The following is a 24,844-nucleotide window of genomic DNA, read 5'->3' on the forward strand; positions in this document are numbered from 1 at the left end:
GAGAGAAAGAGTGAGATTGAGAACGTGTATTACATTTTGAATTTCTGCCTTATCAAAAAGAAGAAAAAAAAAGAAAACACAGCGGGGGCTCGAACCTCGGCTACCCCCGCGCACCTCGGCAGCGTTGGGCGGAGTAGCCAGACGCCGCATTAATCTCGCCTCCTTAATACCGATGCATTTAACTTTACATTCAATTATAGGAGATTACATTTTGAGTAACATTAATTAAACCCAAGCGCTTTCCTCACGGCAGCCTCTCTCGGCAAACAGGAACCTTCACCCCGCGTCTCCCTCCCTCTCCTCCTCTTCCCTCTCCCCCCCTTCCCCTCTACCTCCTCTTCCTCGTCTCTCCCTCCCTTTCCTCCTCTTCCCTCTTCCCCGTCTCTCCCTCCCTTTCCTCCTCTCCCCTCTCCCCCTTCCCCTATACCTCCTCTTCCCCGTCTCTCCCTCCTTTTCCTCCTCTTCCCTCACCCCCCTTCCCCTCTACCTCCTCTTCCCCGTCTCTCCTTCCCTTTCCTCCTCTTCCCTCCCCTCCCTTCCCCTCTTGCCAGCAGCTTCATCCCTCTCTCATCCTTCTCTTCCCTCCTCCTCCTCCTCCTCCTCCTCCTTTTTCCCTCACCTCCACACCCACCACCTTCCCTCCTTCCTTCCTCCTCTTCACCCTTCAAATTGCACCCTTCCTCCTCCCTTTCCCTTCTCCCCTTTCCTCCTTCCCCTGTCAATCACTCCTCCCCTTCCTCTCTCTCTCCTCCCTTTCCCTGTTTTTCCTTCCTCTCCTCTTCCTCTTCCTCCCATCCTCGTGCCTCCTGTCTTGCCCCTTCCCTTCCTGCCCCTCTTCTTCCTCCCCTTCCCCTTCTCCCTCTTCCCCTGTCTAACCCCACCCCACCCCATTTCTTACTGTGTCCGCCTCTCCCCTTTCCTCCCATTCCCTTTTCCATCTGCCTTTCCCCTTTCCTTCCTCCCCTTTCCCTATTCCTCTCACGCCTATGTTATCCTTTCCCATTCTTCCCTTTCCTCTCCCCTTCCTTGTTTCCTCTCCCTCCCCCCCCCACCCCCCCACCCCGCCAGTGGAGTGAGCGGGCAGGCAGGCAACGCGAGTCTTTCATGACCTCGTTTTTAAGGCGATGTTTAGACGTGTTGTAGTCGTGTCGTCATTCGCTCCTTCATTATTTAGCCTCAATCATTCACTCATTCATTTATTCATTCAGTCAGTCAGTCAGTCAGTCAGTCAGTCCTTTAATCCTTCCATCCTTCCTTCCTTCCTTCCTTCCGTCATTCATTCAGTCAGTCACTCATTCATTCTTTCGTTCATTCAGTTTCCCGTTCATTCTTTCTTTCCTTCATTCATCCCTTCACCCATTCATTCATTCATTCATCCGTTCATCCATTCAGTAGTTCCCTCCTTCATTCATCCCTTCACTCATTCATTCATTCATCCGTTCATCCATTCAGTAGTTCCTTCCTTCATTCATCCCTTCACTCATTCATTCATTCATCCGTTCATCCATTCAGTAGTTCCTTCCTTCATTCATTCAGGCGCTCATTCAGTTCCTCATTCATTCATTCGCATCGTCTATTCAGCTTCCAAGAACAATTTTTTCCTCTCCTTGCAAGTTCTCGGCGGTTTTTTTCTCCTTCATTTCCTTGGTGTGTCTGAGTGCCGGGCGGGGGGAGGAGGAGGAGGAGGCGGCGGCGGAGCTCACGATGACCCATTTCCCCCGCCCCTGCGACGCCTCCGCTGCACGGTATTGACGGTGAGGCCTCAGTGCCCGCCTCGCCCCGGCCCGGCTCCCCCAGCACACTCACGTCCTCCCCAACCCCGAGCCCCGTCCACTGAATTCGGCTGGGTGGGCGGGTGGGTGGTTGGGTTGCTAGATGTGTGTGGAACCGGGTGGGCTGCTGGCCGTTTCGTGGTATCGCTGTCTGTCTGTCTGTCTGTCTGGTATGTATGTGGTTGACTGGCTGTGTGCATATGTGGCTGAGTTTGAAGCTGTCTGTATGGCTGGGTGGCTGTCTGTATGGCTGCATGATTGTCTGGCTGTGTGGATATGTACTGGATTCACCATTTGCCTGTCTATCTGTCTGCCTGTCTGTCTGTCTGTCTGTGTCTGGGTGGGTAGAGGAATGAATGGAATGTCTGTTTTGCCGAGAATCTGGTTGTTATTATCTGGGTGGGTAGGTAGGAGGCTGGCCACCTGTCTCCTATCTGTCTGTCTGTCTGTCTGTCTGCCTGCCTGCCTGCCTGGGTGCGTGGGTAGAGGGATGAATGGAATGCCTGTTTTGCCGAGAATCTGGTTGTTATTATATTCGTGTGTAGGTAGGAGGCTGGCAACCCGTCTATCTGTCTGGGTGGATAGAGGGCTGAATGGAATGTCTGTTTTGTCGAGAATCTGGTTGTTAGTATCTGGGTGGGTAGGTACGAGGCTAGCCACCTGTCTTTCTATCTGTCTGTGTCTGGGTGGGTAGAGGGATGAATGGAATGTCTGTTTTGTCGAGAATCTGGTTGTTATTATCTGGGTGGGTAGGTTGGAGGCTGGCCACCTGTCTCTCTATCTGTCTGTCTGTCTGTCTGGGAGCTGAGGTGGGGTGAGTGGCGGATGGGTACACGTTTCAAGGCAGTGACCAACAGGCGTCCTCTCCAGTACGTGTCTCTCCTCCAGGCGACGGCAATCCCACTCGGCGCCGTTTTTTGTTTGTCTGTCTGTCTCTCTGGGATGATGTTAAGGTACTGGATGAGATGAGTTTCGTTTGTCAATACCAGGGACGTGTAATAGCAGAGGATGGTATTATTATTGTTATTATTATTGCCACTACTACTATTATTATTACTACTACTACTACTACTACTACTACTACTATTACTACTACTGCGGGGATGATGTTGTTGGGGTGAATGTAGGAGGAGATAGAAATGGTAATGATGGAGATAATTGTAAGTGGAGGTGGAGATAAAAGTGGAAATAACGAAGATGAAAATGGAGTTGAACGAGAATAGAAGTGGAGGTGATGAAAGTGCATGGGAGTGGAGGAGATACGAAGATAGACGTGAGGGAAGATGGAAGTGGAGAAGATGATAAAGATGGAACTGGTGATGATGCTGATGGAAATAGAGGCGTTGCTGGAAATGGTGGTGGTGGCGGGAGGGGACGGGCGGGGGTGGTGCTTGCGGAGGAGTGGGGAGAGAGGGGAGAGAGAGGAGACGACGGCAGCAGTGGTAGCGGGGGAAGGGGCGGGAGAGGAGGACGAGGACGAGGAGGAGGAGGAGGAGGAGGAATTGTTCGGTTATCTCGCCTCGCTAAAGTTGCCAGCTGAGTCCCACTGACACACGGACGGTTTTTACGCACGCGGCGGAGCTTTACATTATCCGTCCTTATGTCGTTTGTATCGGGAGGTCTTCTTGTGAGGCTCCGGCGGGGGTTACAGTGAGGCCCGCAGCTGTATCATTAGTCTAAGTGCGTCACTCACTCACTCACTCACTCATTAGGACGTTCGCTCTAAGTCTCTCTCTCTCTCTCTCTCTCTCTCTCTCTCTCTCTCTCTCTCTCTCTCTCTCTCTCTCTCTCTCTCTCTCTCTCTCTCTCGTTTAAGGAATGTCTGTTAGTGAGGATCGTGTTATCTGTCAAGGTGTCTGTCTGCTTGTCTGTCTCTCTGTCCTTGTGTGTGTGTGTGTGTGTGTGTGTGTGTGTGTGTGTGTGTGTGTGAGGTTAGTCTAGTCGTTCTCATACACACGCACACCAATCTGTTGTCATCTTCATCCAGAATCGCCACTACTTTTCATGTTTTCAAAGTGCAGGTCCGTAACATACTTCGGGGTAAAGATAGTTGGCCCCACTCTGTTCCAGCGCGGGCGGATTTTTTTTTATTTTTTATAGTGAAGCCAAGTCCCGCATGCTCAGTTCTCGGTTCCAACCCTTCCTCCTCCTCCTCGGTGCTCCACGTGACCGGACGCGCTATCGAAGTTGAGGCCAATGGATGGTGTGCGTGTGATCTGAGGCCTCGCGATAGTGCTCGTAAATTGTCAGCTGTCGGCGGGAACTGAACTCAGGATACGGTGCTCACCCCTTTCCTCGACTAACCATTCAACCACCCACCACCACCACCACCACCACTACTACTACTACTACTACTACTACTACTACTACTACTACTACTACTACTACTACTACTACCACCATGTCTGAAACCCACCATCAACACCACCTTCTCTGCTTCTGCTGGAGGTGCTGCTGGTGGTGGTGGTGCAAAATATTTTAGGTGTAAATAAGGGAAAAGAGAAACGAGTAGGAGGAGACGCAGAGGAGGAGAAGGAGGAGGAGGAGGGAGAGCAGACTATTGGCGGTAACGGAGAATAGAGATGAGCTTGGAGAGAAGGTTGTGTGGGGAGAGGGATGGATAAAAACCGAGAGAGAGAGAGAGAGAGAGAGAGAGAGAGAGAGAGAGAGAGAGAGAGAGAGAGAGAGACGTGGGATTGAGGGAGGAGAGAAAAAAAAAAGATGTGTGGAGAGAAAAGGGCGAAAAGGAGTAGGAGGTGGAGGAGGAGGAAGAGAGGAGGAGGAGGAGGAGGAGGAGGAGGAGAGAAAATATATATAATTCTCGCTTCCCCAACGCAGGATTCAATCACGACACTCCCCTGGGACGTGTGTGTGTGTGTGTGTGTGTGTGTGTGTGTGTGTGTGTGTGTGTGTGTGTGTGTGTGTGCCAGAGAGCCTGAGGGGGAAAAGAGAAAGGAGTGGAAGAGTGGAGATGTATTTTAGAGAGAGAGAGAGAGAGAGAGAGAGAGAGAGAGAGAGAGAGAGAGAGAGAGAGAGAGAGAGAGAGAGAGAGAGAGAGAGAGAGAGAGGCCTATATGTCTTGTTATCGACTGCTGACATAGGCCTCTTTCGGGATCCCTCATATTATATTTGTCTGTCTGTCCCTTTTTTAATGTCCGTGTCTATCTGCCTATCTATCTATCTATCTGTCTATCTATTTTTCGTTCTTTCTTTCTTTATTTTCTTTCTCTTTTCCTTCTTTCTTTTCATCTTTTTTCTTCCTTTCTTAGTCTTTCTTTCTTTCTCTCTCTCTCTCTCTATCCATATCTATCTATCTATCTATCTATCTATCTCTCTATCTCTCTATCTATCTATCTATCCATCCATCCATCCATCTGTCTATCTATCTATCTATCTATCTATCTATCTTCATCCACTCCCCGAGACAAAAATAGATATAATACAAAAACAAAAACAAAAAAACAAATAAAAAAAACCAAAGTGCATACCAGGCGGGACTCACATTCGCCAGATTCTTCACCGGAACAATATCATTATTACCGAGGCGGCGAGGAGGAGCGGGGTGAGCAGAGCCAAGACGTAAAATATCATATCGAAAAGAGAGAAACAAATGACGGTGCGCTGCTGATTTCAGTGATCCAGAGTTTGTGTTTCCGAGTGTGTGTGTGTGTGTGTGTGTGTGTGTGTGTGTGTGTGTGGAGGATACCTAACCTTACCTAACTCTAAATAAACCAAACTAAAGAAGACTGAACCAGAAAGACCAAACCTATAACCAAACTATAACCGAGCGAGTATAACCTAACAACATACATCAGCCATAACCTAACGTAACCTATCTATATCACCTAAGTAAGAAACGAGAAGAGAAGAGCAAAACAGTAAGAACATAAGAACATAAGAACGTAAGGAGTCTGCAAGAGGCCGGTCAATGAGATGGGACGCATATTTAAGCAAGGAACAAGAACTGAGAAGGGAAGAAAAGAGTGAGAACTAGGATGAAGCAAGGCCATAAAAAGGATAGATCGACAAATATCTCAAGAGGCAATGTCGTTAGAGAGGAGGATAATAAGCTACCATCCGAGAGAGAGAGAGAGAGAGAGAGAGAGAGAGAGAGAGAGAGAGAGAGAGGTAAGAGAAAGAAAAAAGGAAAAAGAAAGAAAGATAGAAAAAAAGAAAGATAGAAAGATAGAGAAAAAGAGAGAGAGAGAGAGAGAGAGAGAGAGAGAGAGAGAGAGAGAGAGAGAGAGCACCCTGACCATTGCCTTCACCCCCCCCTCCCACGCAGTCGCTAGTCTTACCCTCCCCCAAGCGGCTCTCTGCATCACCCGTTTCTCAATGTTCACGTAGCAGCGCTCTGATCGCTTCAAAGCGTTCACTCCTACACGGGTTCACGGGCGCGCCACGGTCCGTTTTGGGCTTTGTTGCTTGTATTTCACACACACACACACACACGTAGGTTTCAACTCACCAGCAGGCTTCCTTCTCCTCCTCTTCCTTCTGCTCTTCCTTCACTCCTCCTCCTCCTCCTCCTCCGCCTCCTTCTGCTTCCTTCTGCTCTTGCTTCACTCCTCCTCCTCCTCCTCCTCCTCCTGTTACTCGTCTTCCTCCTTCCTCCTCCTGTTACTCGTCTTCCTCCTCCTTCTCCTCCTCCTCCTCTCATTCCTTCCACGTCCTTGCCCCATCTCCTCCTCCTCCTCCTCTCCTCCTCTCCTCCTCCTCCACCTTCTCCTCCTCCTCCTTGCCTGCCAGACTTGTCCCTCCGCCTAAGGGTGTTCCCACGCTTAGATAACCCCTCCTCTCTCTCTCTCTCTCTCTCTCTCTCTCTCTCTCTCTTACACACACACACACACACACACACACACACACACATTCCTGATCAGCTTACATCAATGCATATTTGTGAGAACAGTTCCTAACGTCACCTGAGTATCAACATCAACAACAACAACAACAACAGCAACAGGAAAAAAGGACAGTAATGGGAATGGCAAAGTTGTAAGCAGATAATAATGTCAAAAGTAATGGTCTCGTTAGTTGACTTGTTAGGGGGGGGGGGGGTAAGGTAACATAAGTTTCTACGGTACGGTGAATCTGTTGTGTAAGATCGCCTCTATATTTGATTTTTCCACTCAATTAATATCTTGTTGTTCTTGTTTTTCCTGTTCTTCTTCCCCTTGTTCTTGTTCCTTTTCTTCTTGTTCTTGTTCATCTTCGTCTTGCTCTTCATCATCTTCTTCCTCTTCTTCTTCTTCTTCTTGTTCTTCTTGTTGGTCGGGTGTAGGCGGCGCCCTCCTCGTCCACCTCAACCTTTTTTGTTTGTTTGTTTTGTTTTTCTTTGAATGGGCCTTTTTATTTTTAAAGGGTCACTTCGTTCTTGTTTGTTTGTTTGTTTTCTGTTTTTTTGTTTTTTTTGGCTACGATATTACCGATTATTATCATTATTGTTGTTGTCAAGACTACTACTACTACTACTACTACTACTACTACTACTACTACTACTACTTCTACATTACCCATACCATCATCAACACTACTTAACCTAACCTAACCTATCCTATCCTAACCTAACCCGACTTTAACACACAAATATCTCTCTTTCAACCCTTCAAACCTCCCTACACACACACACACACACACACACACGCTATCAATAATCACAGACAATCATGCATCGCGGCGCATCACGTGACTCACTTCATTCACCATCCCTTGCAGCATCCCGATCCCCTCCCGGACCTCCGCCTCCTCTCATCTCCCCTTCCCAGCCTCCGCCACAGCCTTATACACCGTCTTAAGGGGGTTTAATAAAGTATTCTGTTCTGTTTATCGGGGTTTTGAGAGGGGGAGATGTGATTGGGAGGTTATGTGCAGTTGAAGTCAAGGTCGTTAGGTGGGTTCGAACGAGTGTACATCCGGGCCTTAGGCGACTCATCCAGGTGTTGCCATCACGTGGGTCGCGCTTTTGGGATGCTGGGATGCTGCTCTCTCTCTCTCTCTCTCTCGCGTTCTGACTTAGTATCCAGCAAATTCTTTAATGTATGATTATCTCTAATTGGTTCTTCTTCCCACGTAAATCTCCTCGTTTTTCTTCTTCTTCTTCTTCTTCATCTTCTTTTCTTTTTTGTTTTTTTTGTTCTTGTTCTTCCCTCCTCCTCCTCCTCCTCCTCCTTCTCCTCCTCCTCCTTCTCTTCTTCCGCGCATTACCTGAAGGGCTTTTGTATATGTGTTTTTCCTCTTTATCCTCAACTGTGTACTCTCTCTCTCTCTCTCTCTCTCTCTCTCTCTCTCTCCGGCAGTTTATCCTTTCCTCCTCCTCCTCCCCCCCCTCCCCCTGAACCTCTTACAAACTCTTACTCTTTCACTCTATCTCCCTCCCTCTCTCCCTCTCCCTCTCCCTCTCTCCGCTAATATCGACCTTTTCATGCTGGTGAAGTGTTGGTGAAAGAGCTTGAGTGTGTTTGTTTATCTCTGTTTGAAAGGTGTGTGTGTGTGCGTGTGTGTGTGTGTGTGTGTGTGTGTGTGTGTGTGTGTGTGTGTGTGTGTAATTGACTCGTTAATTAAATGGTTCGTGGAATTCAAGCCTCATTATTATTGCTTTTTTGTTGTTTGTTTTTGTTTTATGTGTGTTGTTGTTGTTTTATGTTATTCCAAGTGTTTATTTGTGTGTGTGTGTGTTTCATGTATGTGTTTGTGTGTCTGTGTTGTTTTGTTATTGTGTGTGCGTGTGTGTGTGTCTTGCTTCAGGTGTGTTTTCTTTTTCCAGGTACGCGCTTCACCTTAATCACCATCCCTCAACCTCCTCCTGTTACCTGTGTTCGTGTGTTACCTGGCCTGCCGTACGCCCTGCTGCAAGTCTCTCTGATTGCCCGTAAGTAGCTTTTCTATCTCTCTCGCTCTCTCTTTGTCTGCCTAAACGATTTCCTCCTCCTCCTGTTGCTGTGTGTGTGTGTGTGTGTGTGTGTGTGTGTAGGAGATTCGTGGAGAGCATAGGTTCATTTTTCCCAGAGAATCCACGACACAGAAGAAACAGTTAGCTTAGTATGTGTATGTGTGTGTCTGGTAATTTAAGTTTGTGTAAGAAAAATAAGAAAATGCAACAGTCAAATAAGTGAAGAATACAGGAACAACAAAAAAACAGGAACTTGAAGAAAAGCAAGAAAAGAGAACAAGAACAGAAATGAGACCACCACCACCACCACCACCTACAACAACAACGACAATAACAACCTTCCTTTTAAAACACCATCCATTCCTGCAACACTACAAGAACATGAAGAACAGGAAGAAAAAGAACAAAAAAGGAAGATATAGGAGAAAAAAACTCGCTCAAGAACAGGAACAGGGACAGTCTAGCAGTTCTTTCAATAACAAGAAAACAACAAAACAAAACAAAAAACACAAACAAGAAAAAACTGAAGAAACACACACACACACACACACACACACTCACACACACACGTACACATACCCTCATCTCCCACCCCCCACCCCCGGCGACCCCCAACCCACCCATTTTGACACCCTGGATTTATGCACTGACGTCGACGGGAGAGACAATGATAGCGGGTAATGACGGCACAGAGCAATGGGCGGCGTCACTTCCAGCCATCTCCTTAACATGCGGCGCGGCGCTCAAAGGCAACTAACAAAATTAATACCAGGTGACGACAACGCTCAGATTCGCATGCAGGTGTAATGTGTCGTGGCTGGCGGGTCTGGGTGTCGCTGGGTGTCGCTGGGTGTCGCCTCTCCGAATGTCGTGTTGATGAAGCTGATTACACTGTGTCGGAACCCTCATCGTGGTCTTCGTGGTCTGTTCCCTTGTCCGTGATGGCCTCAGCGACCCCTTCCTCTGTTTCCTGGGTCTGTAGGTTCGAGGGAGAGAGAGAGGGAAGGAGGGAGGGAAGGTGCTGGTGGTGGTGGTGGCGGTGGAGTAAACCGTCGAGCTGTCAAGAGTACAAATCCAACGGCGGCTGTTTCTGGCATACCACTTGGCCCGCTCTGAGTGTGTGTGTGTGTGTGTGTGTGTACCTTCTCTGTATGTTGGTCTTGCAAGGCGGTGAGTGAGGGAGTTTGTGGTGGAAGTGGTGAGGATGGAGTGGAAAGGGATGTGGAGAGATGAAGGAGAGAGGAGGAGACAGGGAGGGAGAGACGCAGTGAAGAGTGGAATAGAAGGGAAGGAATGGGATGTGGAGAACTGTGGGTGGATGAGGGTGGATAGGAATGGATTGCGAAGGGATGACATGGACTTGGATGAGTGGATGAGACGGTGAAAGTGGACTAGAACCGCCTGGGAAGTAATGGGAAAGATTTGAAGGCGAGAATCACAGGAAGTTAGGTTGGACTGGAATCGTTAGTGTGTGTGTGTGTGTGTGTGTGTGTGTGTGTGTGTTGGGAAGGACTTTATAGAGTGGACGAGGTAGTGTCAGAGGAGTGGAAGGGCTTGTGGATTGCTAGAAACGATTTAAATGAGAGACTAAGGAAATTAGAATGGACTAGGATGGCTTCGGGTTGACAACAGGATAAGGATTTAAGGATACAAGGTGCCAAGGATAGCTAAAGAGGACTCAGAGAAGGGACATATGTGGCGTGGCACCGCTGTTGGCACTGGTGATGATGTTTCCTGCAACCGGTGTGACGCGCCCGACGAGCCGTGGTGTGGCCTGGCCTGAGGGTGTAAGGGCGTCGAGGCAGCAGTAGTCAGTCTGGCGTGAGGTGTGGAGCCGTTGGAGAGGCTTAAAGTGCATAAAAACGCTCCTCCTCCTCCTCCTCCTCCTCCTGTGTGTGTGTGTGTGTGTGTTTGTGTGTGTAGGGAATTCGTGGAAAGCATGGGTTGTTTTTTCCCAGAGAATTCACGACACAGAAGAGAGAGTTAACTTAGTATGTGTATGTATGTGTTTGTTAGATTAGTTAAGTTTGTGGTAGGCTAGTTTGTGTTGGGCTAGTTTTAGTTTGTGTTAGGCTAGTTTGATTTTATGTTAGGCTAGTTAGTGTCCGTTAGGCTAGTTCAGGGTACCGTTGCCAGATTGTCGTACTCAGAGCATAGTATTTACCTGTTTCTGACGGCTAACTATTGCCAAGAAACATCAGAATCTAACTCTTTTAACGATAACTATAAATGAGTTTCGTTATTGGAGCCCAGAAGACAGTTTGGGATAGAAGTCGGGAAATATAATCGGCTGAGTACGACAATCTGGCAACGTTGGTTCAGGGTTGTCAGGCTAGTTCAGGTAAAGCAAGGTTAGGTCTGGTTAACTAAGCGAGTAAGAATTGGTACAGCTACGTTATTGAGTACGAAAGGAAAGGTAAGGCTGCGATAACTGAGTAAGGAAAGGTAAGGTTCTGTTAATTAAATAGAAAAGGTAGGGCAAAGTTGTGTTAAGTGACAAATACTTTACTAATAAAATCTAGGTGTCTCTTAAAACTTAGAAGATAGAGGAGTGTGACATGGCTCTTCCACTCTGTTCCTCGGAGCTGCAGTGGTGGTGGTGGTGGTAAGGGAAAGAGATTGGGAGACTGAGGCTATAAATGATAAAGTTAGTGGCATAAGCTATACACTACGGAGCTTAAAAAACATGTTCCCTTGTCCCATACCTTCTGAGGCGTGTAATAGGGAGGACTCAGGATCTGGTTGCAACGGAGGTAGATGCAGGAGTAAATGGGAGAGAGACGTGAGGCTGAGGAAGATTTGACGCTGAAATGTTTGCAGCGAGAAGGATTAGACGAGACTCCGTGCGTTAAAAGAGTCGTTATACCTTGTCAAACATATGCAGAAGCGTGTGTTAGCGAGGACTGAGGATGTACGTGTTGGGATGGGTACATGTGAGGGTGTTTGAGTGTGTGGGAGCTGTGGTTTGAGGGCGCCGCTGGGATGCCGTGTAAATTTACAGCGTGTGTCATAGGAGGACGGAGGACATGTGGTGGGATGGGTGCATGGCTGGGATGCCGTGTAAGGCGTTAAAAGAGTCCTTACCTTGTCATCCATTTACAGAAGCGTGTGTTAGCAAGGACGGAGGACATGTGTGGTGGGATGGGTGCATGTGAGGGTGTTTGAGTGTGAGGGAGCTGTGGTTTGAGGGCGCCGCTGGGATGCCGTGTAAGGCGTTAAAAGAGTCCTTACCTTGTCATCCATTTACAGAAGCGTGTGTTAGCAAGGACGGAGGACATGTGTGGTGGGATGGGTGCATGTGAGAGGGTGAATGTGAGGGAGTTGTGGTTTGAGGGCGCCGCTGGGATGTTGCTGTGTGATGCTTATCGAGTTGTTACCTTGTCAACTATTTACAGAGGTGTGCGTTTGGAAGGTCTCAGGACATGTGTGGTGGGATGGGTGCATGTGAGGGGGTGTGAGTGTGAGTGAGTTGTGGGTTAAGGGCGCCGCTGGGATGCTGTGAGATAAGTCATAATGGTTCCTCTGCTCTCTGGTTCCTTCTCTCCCGGGGGGGTTTTGACTGGTCGAGAGAAAACGATTAATGATGCAACATTCGTCAGGGCTGCGAACGAGGCGTGTTGTGGTGCATGTTAAGTGTGTGTGTGTGTGTGTGTGTGTGTGTGTGTGAGGTAGCCTTTGCAACAGCTTCCCCTTTGAGCATTCTTTTTCTTCCTGTCTATCGTTTTGTGGCTGTTCGAAGCTTGTTTATCCTCAGCTCGTATCCAGTGTTTCATCTCCGCCTTGTGTGTGTGTGTGTGTGTGTGTGTGTGTGTGTGCAAGCGACATTCACTGAGATGGTGGAAGTTTGCTTGAGGGACTAACACCACTTCCTCCTCCTCTCTCTCCTCTTCTTCCTCCTCCTCCTCCTCTCTCTCCTCTTCTCCCTCCTCCTCCTCCTCCTCCTCCTCCTTCTCCTCGTGTCATCTCTCTCCACCTGCTGATGGGCGACGCTCGGGCGGGTTGATGCGATTTGCGCCGCGGAGTCTGGGATGAGACGCCTCGCACCAAACGGGCCATTTTCCGAGTGTCTGGGCAGCGCAACACTCTGGCGGGGACGCGCGGCCACGGTGCTGAGTCTCCCGGTGCTGTCTATCTCGCCAGGGTTGCTCCGTCGAGATAAATCATTCTTTTAGGCATCTTTGTGGGGTTGATTGTGGTAGCGGGACCTGTGCAGAACTGTCAAGATGTATAAGTTCCTATTTTATTATAGTACCATATTCAAATGTCAAATTCTCGCTTCAGATTTTAGGGTTAGATTCTCGTGCAAAATTCTAGAGCCAAATTCTAGTGCCAGATTCTAGGGTCAGATTCTAGGGTCAAATTTTAGGGTCAAATTCTAGGGTCAAATTCTAGGGTCAAATTCTATTATCGAAAGTTTCGGTGCTTTAGATGAAACTACGTGGTCATTTTGAAGGAAACGTTTCATGAATCTTTGCGGCACTGTGACATTTTTTTATAGCAACGGAAGCAGCTCAAGGGCAACAAAACAGGAACCAAAAAAGTTAGTAGAAGTTGCCAGAGAAGAGGTCAATTTCGGATGATGATAATGGTGATAATGATGATGTATAGTTAATTACCTACCTGTTCTCAAGCAGGTCAGGAAGCATCATTTGTTTAATCTAATCAGTAATGGAAAAACATAAATCCGCGTCTGTTTCTGATTATCCAAGGCTAAGTTAAAAGGTCAGTGCAACGGAGATGAGCACCGAGGCCACGCGCAGCTATAATATGTGTCCCCAACTATATCTCTCTTATCTAATGGTATCAATTCCTCGCTTGTCGATTCACGTCATTAGCTGTCAGGGTCCTGCTATTCACAACAACAATGGACTGGATTTCCTCTCACTTTCCCAGATTTTCTTCTTTTTTTATTTTGCTTTTGTTTAGTTTCCTAGGGGACGCAAAGCTTTTTTTTCGTATGGCTAATGTAAACGTATATAAAAAGAATCATTCGTGAGTTCCATGTCTTCACGTCGTTAGAGAGATGACTGAAAATTCTAGTGCCAACATATCGCGTCAAATTCTCGCGTCAAATTCTCGTGTCAAATATTCGCGACAAAAACTATAGTCAAATTCAAATGCCAAAATCTCCTGTCAAAATCTAGTGGCAATATCTCGTGTGTCTCGTGTCAAAATCTGTCAAATTCTCCTGTCAAATTCTAGTACCAAAATCTCCTGTCAAAATCTAGTGTCAATATCTCGTGTGTCTCGTGTCAAGTTCTAGTGAAAAAATCTCCTGTCAGAATTTAGTGCCAAAACCTCGTATCAAATTCCCGTGGCAGAAGTTCGATTCCCAGGCGTCCATGGTCTCGGCAGCTTCCCTCAGACGGCCAGTTTGAGTCGGTCGGAGTGATTGGTGGCCATCCTTTTCCAGGCAGTTCGGGGAGACTTCCGGAGCTTTGAACTTGAGACTCCCGCGATCCCGGACCTCTTACAAGCCACCCACGCCTCTGCTACTTCATCTCCACCCTCATTTGCGGTCACTTCTGCTGGTGTTGGTTGGGTAGGGGGAAGGACTATCCATCAAAGAGATCTATTGGCCCACTATTGTCGTTTACCAATCCAATTTTCCACTGCAGAGGTTGGATTAAAGGCCTAGAATAAAAGAGAACGAACAGTCACCATCTCGAACATCTTATAAGCCACCCACTCCTTTTACTTCATTTCCACTTTCGTTTACGGTCACTTCTGCTGGTGTTTCAGGGAGTGGGGGTAGGGGTGATATGTGGGTGTGGGGGGCTGAGGGGGGAGCTGGCCACCACAAAGGTCCTCTGGCCACTTTTATACGCTCATCAGTTCTGTTGGGGTTGGATTAAAGGGCCGGAGGAAAAGCGTTTAAAAGGCCGGAGTAAAAACGATTAAAAAGGCCGAAGTAAAAACGATTAAAAGGCCGGAGTAAAAACGATTAAAAGGCCGGAGTAAAAACGATTAAAAGGCCGGAGTAAAAACGATTAAAATGCCGGAGTAAAAACGATTAAAAGGCCGGAGTAAAAACGATTAAAAGGCCGGAGTAAAAACGATTAAAATGCCGGAGTAAAAACGATTAAAAGGCCGGAGTAAAAACGATTAAAAGGCCGGAGTAAAAACGTTTAAAAGGCCGGAGTAAAAACGATTAAAAAGGCCGAAGTAAAAACGATTAAAAGGCCGGAGTAAAAACGATTAAAATGTTGGAGTAAAAACGATTAAAAGGTCGGAGTAAAAACGATTAAAAGGTCGGAGTAAAAACGATTAAAAGGCCGGAGTAAAAACGATTAAAAGGCCGGAGTAAAAACGATTAAAAGGTTGGAGTAAAAACGATTAAAAGGCCGGAGTAAAAACGATTAAAAGGTCGGAGTAAAAACGTTTAAAAGGCCGGAGTAAAAACGATTAAAAGGCCGGAGTAAAAACGATTAAAAGGTCGGAGTAAAAACGATTAAAAGGTTGGAGTAAAAACGATTAAAAGGTTGGAGTAAAAACGATTAAAAGGTTGGAGTAAAAACGATTAAAAGGTCGGAGTAAAAACGATTAAAAGGCCGGAGTAAAAACGATTAAAAGGTTGGAGTAAAAACGATTAAAAGGTCGGAGTAAAAACGATTAAAAGGTCGGAGTAAAAACGATTAAAAGGTCGGAGTAAAAACGATTAAAAGGTTGGAGTAAAAACGATTAAAAGGTCGGAGTAAAAACGATTAAAAGGTCGGAGTAAAAACGATTAAAAGGGCCGGAGTAAAAACGATTAAAAGGCCGGAGTAAAAATGATTAAAAGGCCGGAGTAAAAACGATTAAAAGGGCCGGAGTAAAAACGATTAAAAGGGCCGGAGTAAAAACGATTAAAAAGCCGGAGTAAAAACGATTAAAAGGCCGGAGTAAAAACGATTAAAAGGCCGGAGTAAAAACGATTAAAAAGCCGGAGTAAAAACGATTAAAAGGTCGGAGTAAAAACGATTAAAAGGGCCGGAGTAAAAACGATTAAAAGGGCCGGAGTAAAAACGATTAAAAGGCCGGAGGAAAAACGTGAAAGCCTGCAACAATCCGATAAGAAATTAAACAAAGAAAGATTTTTCAAAACTTCAAAAAAACCAGTTTATTATAAATTTCAGAGATGTTTTGCCCTCCCGCGTTTGAAGGAGTTAAAGTCGTATAGGAAGGAAGCAAAAATCATTAAAATCTGCTATAATCATCAGAATCACCTTCGCTTCGTGTTAATATGTATCTCAACGCTCAAGGATTTTTCGGGACAAAAAAACAACAGTGAATTTAATTTTTTGAGATGTCTTGCTCTCCGCCGTTTGAAGGAGTTGAAGTCGGAGGAAGGAAGCGCAAATCATTAAGACAAACCATATTAGGCTAACTGAATCTTCCACTTCGCTTCATGATGTCTTAAATTGCTCTCCCTCGTTGGAAAGAGATGAAGTCGTAGGAAGGAAACTCAACCATGATGACGCTCCGTAATCTCAAGACTCATCCACTTCACCTCGTGTTAAGTCTGAACGGTGACAAAACAAAACCGATAAGGACTCAAAGGCTGCAAGATGTGTGTGCCCTTCCCTCCCTCGTCCCCTGCCACATCAGTAACCAACCACGCCTCTCAGGTCAGCCCACCCTTGCCAGATTATCGTACTCAGAACATCGCATTTACCAGTTTCTGACCCATGACTATTGCAAAAAAACACCAACAACTGACCATTTCAATGATAACTATAAATGAATCTAGTTATCGGGGTGGAGGAGACAGGTTTGGGGTCGGAAATCAGCAAATATATGAACCTGAATACGACAATCTGGCAACGTTGGGTCAGCCTCAGTGGTTCCGGCCGAGTCTTGTTCTATACTGGAAAAAAAAAGGAAAAGGAAAAAGTCGCCTCGTCCATCACTGTGTTCTCTCTCTCTTTCTCTCTCTCCCCGTTTTGTATTCCTATTCCAGTAGAGACAACGACACTTTTAGATCTATGTGGTCATCCGCGTTTGCCTCTCCAGATATTTTTTTTCTTTTCCTTTTTTTTTCTATTTATTTTCTTTTTTATCTCTTTGGGTTCTGTCTACCTGCGTCTGTATTATATTTTTTGTGTGTGTTATGCTCCTGTTCTTCTGTCTTTATCTGTCTTTCTTTTTCCGTCTTTCTGCGCCTGTATTTATTGTTTTTTTTCTGTTTTTTTTTTTGTATTGTCTTCCCGCGTCTATGTTTTCTTCTTTTTCTGATTTGTTTTTTGCCTCTGCGTCTGTTTATCTGCTATTCAGGACTGTCTTTCTATGTCTTCAAACAGTTTTCTTCCCCTTTATCTGTTTTCTGGCATTGTGTTTTTCATTTTCATCCCTTATGTACCTACTTTTACCTCTTCCATCCACCAAAGGCAAAAACATCTCTTTCTAATCTTCATTCGGATGTAGATACTTTCCTGTTTTTCTTCCCCTTCTCCCTCTTCGGCATCTTACGTCCCTTATTTAGTTCACGATCCCTTACGTACTCTTCCTCATTCCATCCAGCCGAGGCAACACACAACTTTCTAATCTGCGCGGCCATCCAAACCTTCCCGCACGAACCGTCTTTCCTTTTCGTCTTTCAGTATTAAGCGTTTCCGTTACTCCCTCGGCCCAAGGCTCCCGCGGGTCCACAGACGAGTGCCGGGAAAGTAACGGCGACGGAACACGCAGCCTCTCAGCCTCCCGCGATAACGCCACATTACACAAGCTTGGAGTGGCGGGCAAGGAAAAAATGCAATCGAAAGTGAAGGAAAGTGAAGACGATGAAGGGAAAGTAAGGAGGAGCCGAGGGGAAAAAAAAGAGTTGGGAAGGGAGAAATCTTGTATAAATGTAATAGAAAATGAAGACGATGAAAAGAAAATAAGAAGCAGAGAAATTAAAAATGTTGGAAAGGGAGAAATCTTGTTTGAACATAATAGAAAATGAAGTTAAACAAAGACGCAGAAAATAAAGTAAGGAGGAGCTGAAGGAAGAAAAATGATTGGAAAGGGAGATTTATGAGCGAGGAGGAGTCGAAGGAAAAGATAATATGATAGAAAAATAATAAATAAGAGAAAGAAGACGAAATTTGGAAGAGCGTGAAACTGGAAGACACTGAGAAAGAAAGCGAAAATGGAGAAGAATTTAGAAGGAGGAGGAGGAGGAGGAGGAAGAGGAGGAGGTGGAGATGGAAGATGAGAGGACAAAATGGAATAAAAAGTTGATTAGGCGAAGAGTAAAATGGAAGAGGAAGAGAAGGGAAAAGAAGGAAGATGAGGAGGAGGAGCAAAAGGAGGAGAAGAAAAACGACAAAGAGGAGGAGGAAGTAGAGGAAGAGGAGGAAAAAAGAAAGATGTGGAGCAAAAGGAGGAAAAGGGCAACGAAAAGAGGAGGGAGTAGAGGAAGAGAAGGAAAAAGAAAGATGTGGAGGAGAAACAAAAGAAGGAGAAGGAAAACGACAAAGGGAGGAGGATGTAGAAAAAGAGGAGGCAAAAAAGGAAAGATGAAGAGAAGAAGCAAAAGAAGAAGGAATATGACAAATGGAGGAGGAGGAGGAGGGGGAGGAGGAAGAGGAGGAGGAGGAGGAGGAGGAGGAGAAGACAAAATGAGACAGATGTACGACATTTATCCCAAGGGTACGAGAGTCAAAACAACCTCAGGACGATCAGTCAATCTTTTCCGGTCCTGCAAAATCCATCCCCAATCAAGTTTTCGACGATAACTCTGATTGAATACCGTGATATGGGTGTGGGTGTACGATAGTTTGGGGTCCGATATGGTTGCAGTGTGGTGAGTACGATAACCTGTTGACTCTGGAACGGACGAACCATGCGCACTGGAGAGGGGGGAAAAATAAAGACTTGAGTTCTTTATTATCAAACGTAGCGAGCTCCCTTTATTTACTATTTGCAAAGGCCACAGGGAAGACTAACTGGGCTTTCATGGGTGACTGTTCCCGGTGAAGGTGTAGCGGCCGTGTCAAACTATCACCAGGATCTTAAAACCGCGCATAACCCCGAGTGACTTCCACTAGCGGAATATTAAACGTACTGTCTCCCTTATTTTCTATTTCCCAAGGCCACAGGGAGGACTAACTGGGCTTTCATGGGTGACTGTTCCCGGTGAAGGTGTAGGGACGGTGTCAAACTACCTCCAGGATCATAAAACAACGCATGAGGATCCCAGCGACTTCCACTAGAGCTTTTCAAACAGACGAAAGGAATATTAAACGTACCGAGCCTCCCTTATTTACTATTTCCCAAGCCCACACAGACGACGAACTGGTTTTCCATGGGTGACTTTTCCCGGTGAAGGTGCAGAGGCTGTGTCAAACTATCACTGGCATTATAAAACAGCGCATGAGAATCCCAAGGCCACACAGAGGAGGAACGGGTTTTCCATGGGTGACTTTTCCCGGTGAAAGTGCAGAGGCCATGTCAAACTATCACCAGGATCACAAAACAATGCATGAGACTCCCAGCGACTTCCACAAGAGGCTTTTCAAACAGGCGAAAGGAATATTAAACGTTCTGAGTCTCCCTTATTTACTATTCCCCAAGGTCACAGGGAAGACTAACCGGGCTTTCATGAATAACTGTTCCCGTAGAAGGTGTAAAGCTATCTCTAGGATCACAAAACAGCGCATGAAAACCCCAGCGACTTCTAGGAGAGGCTTTCGAAACAGGTGAACTGAGGCGCGCGGGGGTACGTCTAAGAATACTGGACCTGGAGTGGTGGCGGGGCGGAGCAGTGTTACCAGATAGATGTCCCACGAACCCTGCACGTGGGAGTGGGGAGGGAAAGGAAAGACTGAGCTCCTGCAGGACTTTGGCGATAAATTAGAGGCGGCGAGCAAACATCACGGAGGATATTACTGAAAGTTGGCGAAAAGAAGGACGTGACTTGTTGAACCTTGTCTGTTAAAAAGGCGTATTTATCTGTGAGGCGACGTTCCCGTGTCCTCCAGTGTTTGAGAAGGAGGAGGAGGAGGAAAGTTCGTGTGGAGTGACGCCGGAGAGAAAGTTCCTGATGGCAAAGGTGCGAGGTGGACATTGAGGGCACAGTGGTTCCTCGTTTGTATCTATCGCACTAGACGTTATATATTCTTCGTAAAGCAATGGGGATATGCCTCTCACGTCTACTAATTCCTTTACTTCCCACTCCCTTCCTTTCCGAATCTCCTCTGTAGATTAACATAACATCCATTCTCTAATTTTTCAACTTCTTATTCCTTCCCTGATTCTTCCTGCAGACTAACATAACATCCATTCTCTAATTTCTCAACTTCATATTCCTTCCCTGATTCCTCCTGCAGACTAACATAACATCCATTCTCTAATTCCTCAACTTCATATTCCTTCCCTGATTCTTCCTGCAGACTAACATAACATCCATTCTCTAATTCCTCAACTTCATATTCCTTCCCTGATTCCTCCTGCAGACTAACATCACATCCATTCTCTAATTCCTCAACTTTGATTCTTCCTGCAGACTAACATAACATCCATTCTCTAATTCCTCAACTTCATATTCCTTCCCTGATTCCTCCTGCAGACTAACATCACATCCATTCTCTAATTCCTCAACTTCATATTCCTTCCCTGGTTCCTCCTGCAGACTAACATAACATCCATTCTCTAATTCCTCAACTTCTCACTCCTTCCCTCACATACAGAATATTTAATTAGACTAGTTTGGGTCAGAATAGTTCAGGTCGGCAAGACACGGCAAAGTCAGGACAAAAGTACGAAAGGTCAGGTGTTTAGGGTCAGGCGGCGGGGGCTTGGGTCAGGTAACAGAGTGTCGCAAAACGTTTTTACTCCTCTTCCTCACGCCACGAGAATGTCACTTTGCTTTTTTTCATTCAAGTGGTTGGTTGCTTTTCCCTCCTCCTCCTTCTCTTATTATCCTTCTCATCCCTTCTCTTCCTCCTCCTCCTCCTCCTCCTCCTCGTCCTCTTCCTCCTCCTCTTGATGCTCTGATTAAAGGTAAGAAGAATGACAGGAAAGAAAGCAAGAGGATAAAAAAGAGAAGAGGGACAAAGATGATAAAACGTTGGAGAGAGAGAGAGAGAGAGAGAGAGAGAGAGAGAGAGAGAGAGAGAGAGAGAGAGAGAGAGAGAGAGAGAGAGAGAGAGAGAGAGAGAGAGAGAGAGAGAGAGAGGATAACAAGGAGGTGTAAAAGGAAGAGAGAAAAAAGAAGAGGAGGAAAAATTAGAGGTGTGTGTGTGTGTGTATGTGTCTGTGTGTGTGTGTGTGTGTGTGTGTGTGTGTGTGTCGAGGAAGTGAAGGAGAGAAAACGAAAACGTATTAGAAGCAGAGAAAAAAAGAAGGAAGGGAGGAAGGAGAGAGGAGGAGGAGAAGATAAAGGCCTGATATAATTACTGAGGAAGAAAGAAGAATAGAAAGAAAGAGATAAGTCGAAGAGAAGATCATCAAGGAGAGTATTAGCGAGGAAATGAAGGAAGGGAAATTACCGGAAGAAGAAGAGGAAGAAGAAGATGTGAATAAGAAGATGATAAAGAAGAAGAAAAAGAGGAAGAAGCAGAAGCAGAAGCAGAAGCAGAAGAAGAAGAAAGGGAAGAAGAAGAGGAAGAAGTGAATAAGATGAGGAAGATGAAGAAGAAGAAGAAGAAGAAAAAGAAAAAAAAATAATAATAATAATAATAATAATAATAAGAAGAAGAAAAAGAAAAAGAAAAGGAAGAAGAAGAAGAAAAAGAAAAAGATGATGATGAGGAAGAAGAAGAAAATGAAGGAGATAAAGAGGTAGAAGGGGAAGGAGAAGAAGAAAAAGGAGAAGATGAGGAAGAAGATGAAGAAGAAGAGAAAGAGAAAAGGGCAGAGGAATGAAAATTAACGCAGAGAGATGAAGAGTAGATGAAAAAAGTGGGAGAAAGAGGGAAATAAGAAGAAGATGAAGATGAAGTAGAAAAGAAGAGAAGAATAAGAACAAGATGATGATAAAGAAAAAGTTGGAGAAGACAAAAAAATAAAGAAAAGTAGAAGAAAAAAATAGCGGAAATAGGGAAACAAAAAGAAGAAGAAGAAGAAGAAGAAGAAGAAGGAAATGAAAACGAAAAATGAAAAAAAAACGAAAGATAAAGAAAAGTAAGAAAAGTAGGAGAGAAAGCGAAATAAAATAAAGAAAAGACGAAGAAAATAAAATAAGGAGGAAACCGAGGAAGAAAAGCGTTAGAAAAGAGAGAGAGAAAGAGAAATATGAGCAAGGAGGAGTCAAAGGAAAAAAGATATTATAGAAAATGATAAATAAGAGAGAAAGAAGATGAAAGTTGGAAGAGCGTGAAATTAGAAAAGAAGAGAGAGCGTAAAAATGAGAAGAATTTAGAAGGAGGAGGAGGAGGAGGAGGAGGAGGAGGAGAGGACAAAAAGGAGTAAAAAGTTGATTGGGCGAAGAGAAGAATGGAAAAGGAGAGAGAAAGATGAAGAGGAGGAGGAAAAGGAGAAGAAGGGAGAGGATAAAGGGAGGCGGAAGTGGAATTGACGAAGAGGAAAATAGAAAAAACTAAAAGAGGAGGAGGAGGAGGAGGAGGAGGAGGAGGAGGTGGAAGAGAGCCTTATGAGAATGTGGAATATGTGGAAGAGAAGAAAAAAAAGAAAAAGAGGACGACGAAAGAGAAGAAAAAAGAAAAAAAAAGAAAAAAGAGAGAATTCAAGACGAAAAGGAAGAGAAGAAAAGGAAAAATAATGACAAAAGGAAGAGGAAAGAGGAAGACCAATTAAGGAAAATAATAAGCAAAAAAGGACAAGGAAGAAGAAGAAGAAGAAGAAGAAGAAGAAGAAAAAGAAGAAGAAAAAGAAGCAGCAGAAGAAGAAGCAGAAGAAGAAGAAGAAGAAGATGAAGAAGAAGAGGAAGAAAAGGAAAAACTAGACAAGACGGAAGAAAGGAAGAAAAAGAAGTGGAGGAGAAGAAGGAAAAGGAGGAGGAAAAAGACGAATAATAAAAAAAAAGAACCAGAAAACGACCAAGATGAGGAAGAGGAAGCTGAGGAAAAGGTGAAACAGGACGAGACGAGGAGGAAGAGGAAGAGGAGGAGGAGGAGGAGGAGGAGGAAGAGTTTGAGCACGCCGCGCCACACACTTCCCGGATGTGTCGCCAAATTTATACACGAAATTTTGGGAACTTTGGCGCCCGACGATGTGACTTTTCTCTCTCTCTCTCTCTCTCTCTCTCTCTCTCGCTTTCTCTTTCTCTTTCTCTTCCACTTCTTTCCTTTCCCTCCTTTTCCTCTTCTTTCTCTTCTCCTTTTCCTGTCCTTCTTTTTCGTCCTCTCTTGCTCTCTCTTCCTGCTTTTCCGGTCCTCCTCCTCCATCTCCTCCTCCTTTTCCTCTTCCTCCTTCTTCCTCCTTCCTTTCTCTTCTTTTCACACTTTCTTTCACCTCTTTCTAATTTCCTTATGTCTTCCCTCCACCCCTTCTATTTTCCTTGTCTTCCCTCCTTCTCCTCTAATTCTATCCCTCTTCCTCTTTCCCTTTTTCTTCTCCTCCCCTTTTTCCCTCTCTCATGTCTCTCATCACCTCTCCCTGTTCTCCTTCTCCTTTCTCCCTCCTCTCTCTCCTTCATACACTTTCCCTCTCTCCGTTTATCATCCTTTTCCAATCACACTGTCCAATCTGCCACCTCTTCCTCCTCCTCTTCCTCTTCCTTCTCTTCCTCCTCCTCCTCCTCCTCCTCCTCTTGTTCTTCCTCCCGCATGGCTGCTTCATGACCTTGAGATAAAAAGAAACTGCATCCAATTGTCTGTTTTGTTTGAGAGAGAGAGAGAGAGAGAGAGAGAGAGAGAGAGAGAGAGAGAGAGAGAGAGAGAGAGAGAGAGAGAGAGAGAGAGAGAGAGAGAGTATAAAAAGGCCATAAATAAAAGATGTAATATTTTCTCACACTTGATTACGCTCCTCCGTCTGTCTGTCTGTCTGAAAAAAATAAAAAAAATAAGAGGAAGAAAAAAAGAAAAGGAAACGGCCAAAAAGGAGAAAAGGAAAAGACGAGGAAATTAAGAAAAAATGTGGTAACTGTGAAAATGAAAAGTACTGAAGTTGAAAAAGAAAAAAAAGAGGAAGTAGAGGAAGTTTGTCAAAGAAGGAAAATTCGAAAAAAAGAGAAGATGAAGGAAAATAAAGAAGAGAAGGAAACGCCCCAAAACAACAACAACAACAACAACAACAACAATGGAAAGAAGAAGTAAATAAAAAAAGAGATCGTTAGTAAAGAAAAGCTAAAGACGAAGATAAAAAAAGAGGAAAGAGGAAGAGGAACAAAAATCATAAAGAAAGAAAAATGGTAATTGAAGAGGAAGGAACGGAGAAGAAAAATATAAAAGTCCTTGAATGCAAAAAAAGGAGACAATAAAGAGAGAAAGGAAAGAGTAAGTTGAACAAGACGCAAAGAAAGAAAAATGATGATTGAAGAGAAAAGACAGGAAAAAATAATAACAACGTCCTTGAATGAAAAAAACAAATAAAAACAAATGAAAAAGGAGAAACGAGAGAAAGATTCGAAAAAGTTAATAAAGTAGGAAGGAAAGTGGAAGAGGAACAAGATCTAAAGAAAGAAAAATGTGATGATTGAAGAGAAAGGAAAGGGAAGGAAAAATAGTACGTCCTCGAATGTAAAAAAACAAACAAACAAACAAAAAAACGTGAAAAGAGAGGAAGATTAGAAATTGGCAATAAAGAACGAAAAGAAGGAACAATAAGAAAAAGAATAAATAAACGGAGCAAGACTAAATAAGTAAAAAGATGTAATTAAATGAAAGGATGAAATAAAAAAAATAAAAAAAGAATCATGAAAAAAAAGAATGAAGTGAAAAAAAGAATGAGAGGAGGAAAGGAAGTATGAATGAAAAGTGAAAAGAACAGACAAAAACAACAACAACAACAACAAGACCCAAGGCAAAAGAGAAAAATGAAGAAAAAGAACTACATGTGAAGAAGAAAGATTAAAATGAAAAAAAAAATGGAAAGAAGAAAAGTAGGAAAACAAGGAATAGTAAAGATGGCGAAAAGAAAAAAAGAGGATAAGAAAAATCAACTGAACTCTGAGAAAAAAAAGTGCATAAAAGAGAATAGAGAAAAAAGAGTGAAAGGAAGAAAGTATAAAAAAATACGACTGACCAAAAAAAAACACCGTCAAGGAATGAAAAGATGCAAATGAAAAGAGGAAAAGAAAAGAAAGGAAAGAATAAAAGAC

The sequence above is a fragment of the Eriocheir sinensis genome, chromosome 34 (genome assembly GCF_024679095.1).
Source record: "Eriocheir sinensis breed Jianghai 21 chromosome 34, ASM2467909v1, whole genome shotgun sequence".
Taxonomy (NCBI): domain Eukaryota; kingdom Metazoa; phylum Arthropoda; class Malacostraca; order Decapoda; family Varunidae; genus Eriocheir; species Eriocheir sinensis.